Source organism: Lissotriton vulgaris, chromosome 1_1, assembly GCF_964263255.1.
Source record: "Lissotriton vulgaris chromosome 1_1, aLisVul1.2, whole genome shotgun sequence".
NCBI classification, from domain to species: Eukaryota; Metazoa; Chordata; class Amphibia; order Caudata; family Salamandridae; genus Lissotriton; species Lissotriton vulgaris.
The window spans coordinates 1,792,203,830-1,792,216,417 of NC_141685.1; the positions used below are offsets into that span (position 1 = coordinate 1,792,203,830).

At 40.8% G+C, this 12,588-nt stretch overlaps 1 protein-coding gene across 2 annotated transcripts in view; it reads right to left on the reverse strand.

Annotated features, from left to right (window-relative positions):
• SLC16A7 (solute carrier family 16 member 7) overlaps positions 1 to 12,588 on the reverse strand; it is a 540,170-nt gene that overhangs the window by 204,683 nt on the left and 322,899 nt on the right. The window lies entirely within an intron of this gene.

The window sequence follows — 12,588 nt, forward strand, 5'->3', positions numbered from 1 at the left end:
GTGCCTGTTTACACTGAGTGTATCAAAGGTTATATTAGAGTCTGAAGATGTATTATCACATAAATGATATCATCAGTGATGTAATCAGTAATGTCAAATGAGATGTCAGTGATGTAATCAGTGATGTCATTTGAGATGTCATCAGTGATGTCATCAGTGATGTCATTTGAGATGTCATCAGTGATGTCATCAGTGATGTCACTGACCATGTCATGAATGATGTAATATGTGACATCATCAGCAGTGGATTGCGGGTCCGCGATATATAGTTAGTGCAACTAACTATATATGGAATTTCAATGGTTTTGTGCAAATAAAATAAGGTTTTTTAAATGCTAATCCCTAACTATATATGGTCTATAACCTATGGTTTTTTCAGTGAATATATATATATATATATATATATATATATATATATATATATATATATATATATATATATATATATATATATATATATGTATATATATATATATATATATATATATATATATATTCAATGAAAAAACCATAGGTTATAGACTATATATAGTTAGGGATTAGCATTTAAAAAACCTTATTTTATTTGCACAAAACCATTGAAATTCCATATATAGTTAGTTGCACTAACTATATATCGCGCACCCGCAATCCACTGCTGATGATGTCACATATTACATCATTCATGACATGGTCAGTGACATCACTGATGACATCACTGATGACATCTCAAATGACATCACTGATGACATCACTGATGACATCTCAAATGACATCACTGATGACATCACTGATGACATCTCATTTGACATTACTGATCACATCACTGATGATATCATTCATGTGATAATACGATGAACCTCTTCAGACTCTAATATAACCTTAGATACAATCAGTGTAAACAGACACTCACAGACTGTCACTCATCCATGGAGTTACTCACACACCTAGTCAGTCATGCAAAGAATCAATCACACCTCCATTTCCTCAACTATACAGTTATACACACCTTACTTATTCAAACATATACTAACACATATTTACTCTCTTATACAATCCCTGATACAAGTTCACAATGATCCATACAGCCACTTACACATTCACTGGCTCTTATGCACAGTTATTTATATATGTCAACTCTTACATGTAAAGTGTTTTACATATGTACTTACTTTAACATGTAGCACTGAGATATCCATTCACTCACCAATACACTCATGCACACAGTCAACCGCTCATACAGCTGTTTCCACATGCACTTTTGAACCCATACATCTAGTGAATCAACTGCTCACACATCAATGCACAGAGTCATACACCTCCCAGCCACCCACACACACACTCAGTCTCCCATACAAATACTTGGGCAACCAATCAATAACCCATATAGTTACTCATATAGCTACTGATCAACACATGCAACAGTTTACAGAACAACAGACATAATGATGCACAAATTAAGACAGTTTAGTCACTAACCCATGCACTCAGTGAGACACATTTAATCACTCACTCATACAGTCAGTCATGCACCTACTAAATCCTTCATCTAGACACTTATACATCCACTCATTCTTCAATATGTAAGACATATTTTAACTATACAGAAACATACAGTCACTGGATGTTGTCATCAGTGATGTCATCAGTGATGTCATCAGTGATGTCACTGACCATGTCATGTAATATGTGACATCATCAGCAGTGGATTGCGGGTGCGCGATATATAGTTAGTGCAACTAACTATATATGGAATTTCAATGGTTTTGTGCAAATAAAATAAGGTTTTTTAAATGCTAATCCCTAACTATATATAGTCTATAACCTATGGTTTTTTCATTGAATTTCAATGGTTTTTTAAAAGCTAATATCTGTAGCTGTACAATGTATTGTTCTTTAAATTTTGAAATATATTTTTCATGTTCTTTAGACAATTTTTTTAAAACATTTTTTTTTTTGTTCCGCTCCCAGTCCGCGAACCGGTCTGCTTTTTTTCTGTAATTTTCAACAAACTACGCTTAAAGAGCGCTATCCGGTACGCGAACTGGAAGCTAACCGCGCAAAATTTCAAAAAAAAGTTTTTTCTTCGCAAATATAGTCCTCCTCAGCCACCCTCAGAAAACGTAGGGGGGCAAAATACTTGTACGATGCCCCCTTCTACCCATTCAGAACATTATTTACCCTCCATTTTATACCTTGATTCGACCGAAACACAAAATGGTGGACTCGCGTTACGCTCCAAGTACGCGGACCGGACCGCTATCCGGAAAGCGGTCCAAAAAAAGGCGGGAAAGTAATTTACAGAAAAACGACTAGAGACACTCTCACCAAATATAAATTACCTCATACTACATAACAATCCCTTTCATTCTCACACATTTGATTGAAATTTCATTTAGCCATTTAGCCTTTAGACCTCTCCAAATACCGTGAGGTAAATTACTTCACAAAACACATCTGAACTGTTCGAATTGACAACCAATGAAAATGTTACTTTCATTTTCTACTTTTATTACCTGACATTTGATTGGTTATATACTTGAATATATATAAAGGAAGAGAAGAAAACACAGCCATTTTGACTACTACTTCTTGTTGTACAACACCTTTTAATAGCTTCCAAAAACTTCAACTTCTTTGTGAAGGTAAGATATAATTTTTAAAAACGAAATATATTGTGCACTATAACTTAATATAATAGAATTTTTCTGCTACATATACACTATCCCTCTGTAGTACTAATGTATTTAGATAGACTTCTCTGTTATAGTTATGAATGGAGTTAGGCTTGTCTTGGTTAAATCACATACACTTTTTTATAGTCCTATTTCCACTCTGATACTATACACTGCCAAAAGATAAATTCACTGATAAAAAATGACTATCTAAAATTAATCCCAACAGTGCCCTATCTCTACTAATATATATTTTCTTATTCAAAATTTCAGGCAAAATGGAAGGCGAACAACAAATTTCATTTTCGATTCAACTGAAGGAGAGCAGCCAAGACAAACTTGATGACTTTATGGATGACAGTAGAGACCACGAACTTCTACAATGTGTTGAAGCAGTAGACAACTTGCTTGAAAATGAAAAACAATTACACCCTATAATAAATTATGACATTTCTGACAATGAAATGTTAGAAAATTTAATAAAGTATGAAAAACAATGAAAATAACAAAAATAACTTTAAAAATAAAGACAACAAAAAAAAAAGAAAAAAAAACAAACAATTAACATACAGTCTTTGAAAAGTGTATCATTCTATTATCCTTATAGTACGCTGCCCAGAACGCTTTCCGGTTCGCGTACTAGACGCTCATCGCGAAAAAAAAATATATATATTTTTTTGGACCCTGCTGGGCCCTTTTAAAAACACCACATAAAACCTAGGGGGTCAGGGAGGATCTACTATGCCCCCTTATGGAAATTTCCCTCTTTGTTTTGGCCTCCTCTTGTCTCTCGATCCTACCGAGAGAGAAGATGGCGGCTGCACCGGACTGTTTAGAATGTTGACAGACACCGAAGAGCCAATCAGCTTTCCGTGCGCAAAGTTCCGATAAGCGAAAAGTACGCGAACCGGATCGCTGCCCGTAGCGCTGTTACAGATATATATCTTGATTTAAACGTTAATTTCTCAAAATCCACTGAAGCACATATATTGAGACCTAGCAAAGGCACATCGGGCTAACAGTCCCTACAATTTTGCCAAGTTTCGTGCAAATCCATTCAGCCGTTCGGGCTAAAAGTGAGTCCAACCGCCCTATGGAAATTAACATGGGAAAAACGCGTTTTGGGACCCCCCTTTTTTCTCGGCCCCCCCTTGATGAAACCCCCCCAAATTTTCAAGGGCTGCTCAGAAACAAAATGTGCCATTTTCCTGAAAATTTCAGCCAATTCCGTCCACAAACGCCAAAGTTATTAGACATAGAATTTTCAGAAATCCCATAGGGAAAATATCCTAACTATATATACCTACTGGCGACCGCCAGTAGGTAATATATATATATATATTACCTACTGGCGGTCGCCAGTAGGTAGTTATAGTTAGGATTGGCTAGCATAGGAAATCCACAACATTCTATTGGGAATAACTCTGGCGCCGGTTGAGGAATTTGTGTGTAATTTTCCAAAATTTTGGCCAGCTCCGCTCCGCTCCTTCCCTGGAAGTTTCGAGGGGATTCGTGAAGTGGGGGCTGAGAAAAAGGGGGGTCCCAAAACATGTTTTCCCCATGTTAATTTCCATAGGACGGTCTGACAAGTGTACAGCCCGAACCGCTGATTGGAATTACGCCAAACTTGGCAAAATTGTAGGGACTGGTACGCAGATGTGCCTTTGCTATATTTGGTGGAAATTGCTCCAGTGGTTTTTTTGAAAATTAACTTAAAAAACACATATATATCTATAGGCGCGCTCCGGGCGCTCACCGGTACGTGTACCAGGGAGCGCACCCGGCACGCCACGGGAGTGCGCGAGCAGAAAGCTGATTGGCTGTCGGGTGTCTGTCAACATTCTAAACAGTCTGGAGAGTCCGCCATCTTGTGTCTCGGTAGAATCGAGACACAAAAGATGAAAAATAAAGGGGGAAATAATTAAAAGGGGGCAGAGTAGACACTTCCTGACCCCCTAGGTTTTCTGAGGGGGCCCTAGAAGGACCATGAACATTTTTCGCGGGGTAAGCGCTGGGTGCGTTCCCGGGTACGCTCTCCAGTACGCGCACCCTGAGCGCACCACGGGGAAAAACAGTGTAAGAAAATAGAGTAAAAAAATAATGTAGAGTGTTTAGAGGTAAGTTAGCTCTGAAAAGAGCTGTTGTGTTATGTTGGTGTTTTTTGTACCTACAAGTAGGTACCAATCCAGAGTCTTATATTCAAGAGGAAAACTCTATTTCCCTCGTCTGTAAAATGCACACCATCTCTCCTGTAGATGTCTTGCATGTTGTAACGCAAGTTGTTGTGGTAAATGGAACCCATAGCATAGTCTCTGAGGAAAGCAGAAACAGATTTAGTTACATGTGTCCTTGCTTTTTCAATCTGTGGACAAAATTGGTTGGACCAGTTCCATTTTTGCCTTTGGCTTATATTAGAATATATATCAAGGCAGTTTTCGGAAAAAGTGACATAAATTGCCCAAAGGTGTCCTATAAAAGCATTTCCAGACCTACCCCAGTCAAAGTGCCCAGGTCATTGCCACCAAAGTGCACAATTATGAGGTCAGGGTGTGGTAGATGCATTAAAGGATTGTGCTTGTATTCCACTTCATTAACTCCTTTTCTTACTCCCTGTTAGCCTCATTCTTCCAGTCCTCTAAGTCTCTCACTCCTTTTCTGTCACGCACACTCCCTATAACTCAGCCATACTCCTACACTCACGTTCTTTCAGACCTTCTCCTTTACTTTCCTTACTCTCTCTTCCCATCCTTCACTCCTTCACTGTTTTCCCTTCTCTTAGTCCCCTTACTCCACTTCAGTAACTCCTACTCTCAATCCCTCCGTTCTCTTACTTCTACACTCCCCTTCCCTCATTCTCTCTCTGTTAGCCTCATTCTCTCTGACCCTTTAGTCTCTCACTCCTCTTCTGTCACGTTCACTCCCTATAACTCAGCTATACTCCCACACTCACCTTTTTTGAAACCTTCTCCATTACTTCCCTTCCTCTCTCTTCCCATCCTTTGCTCCTTCATTCTTTTGCCTTCCCTTGCTCTCCTTACTCCACTTCAGTAACTCCTTCTCTCAATCCCTCTGTCCTCTTACTTCTACACTCCCCTTCCCTCATTCTCTTTCTGTTAGCCTCATTCTCTCCGTCCCTTCAGTCTCTCACTCCTCTTCTACACGTTCACTCCCTATAACTCAGCCATACTCCTACACTCACCTTCTTTCAGACCTTCTCCTTTACTTTCCTTCCTCTCTCTTCCCATCCTTTGCTCCTTCACTGTTTTCCCTTCACTTACTCTCCTTACTCCACTTCAGTAACTCCTACTCTCAATCCCTCTGTCCTCTTACTTCTACACTCCCCTTACCTCCTCATTCTCTCTCAGTTAGACTCATTCTCTCTGACCCCTTAGTCTGTCACTCCTCTTATATCACACTCACTCCCTATGACACAGACACACTCCCTCACTTATGTTTCTTTCCTCTCTCACTCAGGGCCTCATTTATGAGAAATGACGCATCGTTGCGTGAAAGCGGAGATGCATCACTTCTCAATGTGCTCTCCATGCGACATTCCTGATGCGTCATATTTAATGTATGACGCATCATGTCGCAAAGAGTTACAGATACGTCAATATTTCTGACGTATCTGCAAGCACAAAAGTGACGCATTGCTGGAGTGTGTCACGAAAGTGACGCAACCCCAGCAATGCATCCTTTCACATGGGGCCAGCACCATGTGAAAGGGCCTGCGTTAGTCTTACGCCTGCTGTGAGGCAGGAGCAAGATTTTGACGCAACAGTGTCCTAAAAGAGACGCAGTGAAATCTCATAGATTTCACTGCGTCACTGTTACGACCCTTCCTTGCGTCAATACGCCCCCTTTGCATACATTACACCTGGCGCAGGTATAATGTGGCGCAGGGATTTACAAAGTGACGCATCTACCTAGATGCGTCACTTTGTAAATATGACTCAACAAGGTGCATTTTTTACAGCACTGGTGCGTCACAAAAAGTGACGCACCGGTGGCGTAAAAGTGATGCATGGCCTCATAAATGAGGCCTTCAGTCTTCTACTCATGTGTCATATTTAATGCATGACGCATTATGTCGCAAGGAGTTACAGATACGTCAGTATTTCTGACGTATCTGTAAGCGCAAAAGTGATGCATTGCTGGAGTGTGTCACGAAAGTGACGCAACTCCAGCAATGCATCCTTTCACATGGGGCCAGCCCCATGTGAAAAGGCCTGCGTCAGTCTTATGCATGCTGTGAGGCAGGCGCAAGATTTTGACGCAACGGTGTCCTAAAAGTGACGCCGTGAAATGTCAAAGATTTCACTGCATCACTTCTACGACCCTTCCTTGCGTCAATACGCCCCTTTGCATTCATTACACCTGGCGCAGGTATAATGTGGTGCAGTGGTTTACAAAGTGACGCATCTACCTAGATGCGTCACTTTGTAAATGTGACTCAACAAGGTGCCTTTTTTACAGCACTGGTGCGTCACAAAAAGTGACGCACCGGCGGTGTAAAAGTGATGCATGGCCTCATAAATGAGGTCTTCAGTCTTCTACTCTTACTTTTTCTTTCACTTTCTCTGTCTCTTTACTGCCTTACTCACCTTGTCTCACACTCCCTTGTCTGTATCCAGTCTGTATGTCCACTCTTTCCTAAACATCACTGCTTTTTTCTTACCCTTCCACACCCCTATTCCTTCACTACATTTTCTTCACTTATTCTCATTTCCCATGTTCAATCTCCTTCTCACTCTCCTTCACCACACACACCTTCTTTCGGTCCCCCTACTTCACTTCCCTTCCCCTCTCGTCCCTTTCTTTGCTTTCTCACTCATTTTCCTCTCCTCTCTCACTGCACTCCACTTCAGTTACTCTTTTTCATTTTTTTAAGAATACAGCTCTTTGATGAGAATTGGAGGTAGTTCTGAAAATAACTTTTTTTTGTCTTTTTTCTTTTTTTTGAACAAAAACAAAAACAGGGAATGAGAAACTGCTCAACAGGAGCAAAAAAAAAAATCAAAATTAGGGCTGGGAATGGCAGCGGTGGTTCTCTATTGCTCGAACCATGAGCATAACACTTTGTTCCCCATAACAAAGTAGCTGATCACATTGTCTGCATTTAATTGTGGCTTCATTAAAAGCAGGCTGAATATTAGGGATCAGCTGTTCTGGTCGCCCCCTCACTGATGATGCAGTTGCTCCTCCAGTTGATGTAGAAGCACCGTCCCCTGGAGCCTCTTGTGCCAGAGCCCTGACACTCTCTAGGGCATAATTCTGAGGGTACCTCCTCTCGACATGCCGGATCATGGTTGAATTTCCAAAGGAATATTTTTTGGTAGGGTCACCCCGTGACAGGACAGTATGACAAATTCGACACTCCACCTTTGGAGCATTTACTTTTTTTTGGTCTGCAGGTATAGAAAAAAAATCCAGAGAAAATGCTCCTTAGCTCTAGGCTCAGGAACCTCTTCATCTAAAAATCCATCTGAGTCATCACTGTTTCTGGATGCTCTGGCAGCCATGATAATCCAACAAAGATTAAGCAGCAAAAAGACAGCTCTTGCAGTCACAAAAGTGAATGAAGAAGTGAAGGAAATGGGTGGGGATTTCATTCTTTGTAAAACAAACTGTTAGCAACCAATGAAAAGTGTTATTTTAAGGTCACATGACTTGACGCGCTTACGCTGCGCGTACCGAAGAGCTTCCGGGGTCGCTTACACGGCACGAACGTAGGCGCTTCCGGGGGCGCTTATGCGGCGCGAACGTAGGCGCTTCTGGGGGCGCTTACGCGGAGCGCCTGAGTGACGTTTTGCTAGCTTTTCGGAAATGCAAAATCATTTTCATTTCGTAAATCACAAATACTGCTTTTGTAAGTATGGTACTGAATGTCTTGCATTATTATTTAGTTTTCATACATTTTTTTTTTACGAACGCAGAATTAGCGCTCTCGCTACGCTCTCGGAAGAGCTTACCGGTGCGCGCACCCGGAGCGCTACAAGACAAAATGATACAGGTAAGCTCACCAGTGCGCGCACTCTGAGCACCCCAGGAAAATATGATTAAAAAAAATATATACATTGAACAAATACATTTTTTTTTAAATTAATAGTTATAAAAACAGCTAAAAAAAAACGTAGGTTACAAAGTCGATATACAAAGGAATTAGCTTTTAAAAAAACTATGAAATTCACTGAAAAAACCATAGGTTTCACAAACGTTATAGGTAGGAATTAGCTTTTAAAAAACCTTTCAAATTCACTGAAAAAAACATAGGTTTCACACCAGTTATAGTTAGCAGAACATTTTACTCATACAAAACTATTGAAATTCCCACGTTATAGTTAGTTGGACTCATTATAACTCGCGCGCCCGCAATCCACTGCTGATGATGTCACATATTACATCATTCATGACATCTCAAATGACATCACTGATTGACATCACTGATGACATCATTCATGTTACAATACGATGCACCTCCTCACACTCTAATCTAACCTTTGATACATCCAGTGTTAAATACAGACTACCATTCCAAAAACCATTGACACACCAATACCAGTTACTACATACGCACTCACTGATTCCTAAGTCTACATACATATCCACTCATACACACATACAATCACTCATACATACAGTCAGTCATCAATACAACACTATTTTATGGACTCATACACCTATACAGACACTCACACACTGTCACTCATCCATGGAGTTACTCACACACCTAGTCAGTCATGCAAAGAATGAATCACACTCCCATTTTCTCATCTATACAGTTATACACACAAAACCTTACTTATTCAAACATGGATTAACACATACTTACTCTCTTTTACAATCACTGATACAACTACACATTAATCCATACAGTCACTTACGCAATCACAGGCTTTCATGTATAGTCATTTATATATGCCAACTCTCACATGCACTGTTTTTATATATGTACTTACTTAGAGAGGTATGGCTCACTGGTTAGAGGCGGCAGACCCGAGTGCAGAGAACGGCCCGGGACCAGGGTTCGATTCCCGACGCGGCAGGTCTTGGACCAGGATCAGCGGACTGATAATTCTCGCATCGGTGCCTACTCCGACCAGGGAGCACACTCGGCAACTCTGGGCATTAGCTTGCCTCATCTCCACAACGGCCCCACACAAACGCCGGGGATGCCTGGTTTCACCTTGGAGACCCCCAGGAGGGACTATCTCACAGGGAAAAGCCAGGACGGGTTCCCCAGCGGTCTATAGCGCTACGAGGCCTCCGGGTAGCAGTGCGCTTTACAAGACACAACAATTTACAATTTACAATTTAGACATGTAGCACTGAGAAATCCATTCACTCACCAAAACACCCATGCACACAGTCAACCGCCCATACAGCTCTTTCCACATGCACTCTTGAACCCTTATACCAAATGAATCAACTGCTCACACATCTATGCACAGAGTCACACACCTCCCAGGCACCCACACACACACTCAGCTTCACATACAAATACTTGCGCAACCAATCAATAACCCATATAGCCACTCATATAGCTACTGATCAACACATGCAGCAGCTTACACAACAAAAGACATAATGATACACACATTCAGACAGTTTAGTCACTAATCCATGCATTCAGTAAGACACATTTAATCTCCCACTCATACAGTCAGTCACGCACCAACTAAATCCATTATCCAGACACTCATACATACACTCATTCTTCAATATGTTAAACACATTTTAACTTTACAGGAACACACAGACACTGGATGATGTCATCAGTGATGTCATTTGAGATGTCTGGTGATGTAATCAGTGATGTCACTGACCATGTCATGAATGATGTAATATGTGACATCATCAGCAGTGGATTGCGGGCGCGCGAGTTATAGTGAGTCCTATAACGTGGGAATTTCAATGGTTTTGTATGAGTAAAATGTTCTGCTAACTATAACTGGTGTGAAACCTATGGTTTTTTCAAAGAATATATATATATATATATATATATATATATATATACATATATATATATATAATATATATATATATATAATATATATATATATATATATATATATATATATATATATATATATATATATATGTGTGAGAAAGGGCGCATGCCCGAAACGCGTCGGTGTGACAGACTGATGGTGGAGTTTGCTGAATAAACACAGCTATTTACAATTCCTGAGTGCGGCGTGTTATTTTGCAGCAAAAAAAAAAAAAATAAGTAAAAAAAAAAATATATATATATATATATATATATATATTACCTACTGGCGATAGCCAGTAGGTATATATAGTTAGGACCTAGTTACCATAGGAAATTCCGATCATTCTATTGGGAATAACTTTGGCGCCGATTGAGGGAACTGCCTGTACTGTACTTTTCCTTATAGTTGCCTCGCTGTGCTTCGGTCCTTCCCTGAAAGTTTCGGGGGGATTCGTCAAGCCGGGGCTGAGAAAAAAGGGGGGTCCCAAAACGTGTTTTCCCCATGGTAATTTCCATAGGGATATTCTGACAAGGCTACAGCTCGAACGGCTGAAAGGAATTACACCAGATTTGGCAAAATGGTAGGGACTGGTATACAGCAGTGCCTTTTGTATGTTTGGTGTAAATCCCTCCAGTAGTTTTTGAGAAAATTTAATTTGAAATTTTTCACATGGCATTTTCTATGGGACCTTTAGACACGGCTACAGCCCGAACGGCTGAACGGAATTACAACAAACTTGGCAAAATGGTAGGGACATGTATGCAGTAGTGCCTTTTCTATATTTGGGGAAAATACCTCCAGTAGTTGTTGAGAAAATTGAATTTGAGCAAATTATTTATCTGTATGCGCTCAACATTCTATTGGGAATAACTTTGGCGCCGATTGTGGAATCTGTGTGTCATTTTCCAGAATTTTGGCCAGCTCCACTCCGCTCCTTCCCTGAAAGTTTCGTGGGAATTTGTCAAGCGGGGGCCGAAAGCGGGGTACCAAAACGTGTTTTCCCATGTTAATTTCCATAGGGACCTTTAGACACGGCAACAGCCCGAACGGCTGAATGAAATTACACTAAACTTAGCAAAATGGTAGGGCCTGGTATGCAGATGTGCCCTTGCTATGTTTGGCGAAAATCCCTCCAGTAGTTCTTGAGAAAATTGAATTTGAAATTTTTCAAATGGCATTTTCTATGGGACCTTTAGACATGGCTACAGCTTGAACGGCTGAACAGAATTACACCAAACTTGGCAAAATGGTAGGGACAGGTATGCAGTAGTGCCTTTTTGATATTTGGTGAAAATCCCTCCAGTAGTTGTTGAGAAAATTGAATTTGAGCAAATTATATATCTATATGCGCTCACCGTACGCGCACCGTAAGCGTACGGTACGCGTACCGTACGACTAAGTGCGCGTACCCTTACGTGTGTGAGCAAGTTTCTGATTGGCTGGCAGTCGACTGTCAACATTCCAAACTGTCCAAACCAGTAAGTGTTGGCCACCATCTTGTTTTTCAGGAGAACTGAGTCGCAAGAGAGCCCAAAACAAGAGTGGAAAACACGAAAAGGGGGCAGGGTACAGACCCCCCAACCCTCTAGCCCTTCTCAGGGGGTCCCAAAAAGGACCCCTAAGGGCAAAAAAAATATATATATTCAAAATAATCGAAGGGTAACCGCACCGTACACGTACGGTACGCGTACCCCGCTATTTAAAAAAATAAAATAATTTTTTTGCACTTGGTGGTCCTTCTGGGCACCCCTGAGAAGGGCTAGGGGGTCAGGGGGTCTCAACCCTGCCCCCTTTTCGCGTTTTCCACTCTTGTTTTGTGCTCTCTTGTGCCTCACTTCTCCTGAGAAACAAGATGGCTGCTCAGGTGGTCCCAGAAGGATAATAAAAGAACATATATAAACGTTATCCGCTAATAGAATTAGCATTTACTAAACCTTTGA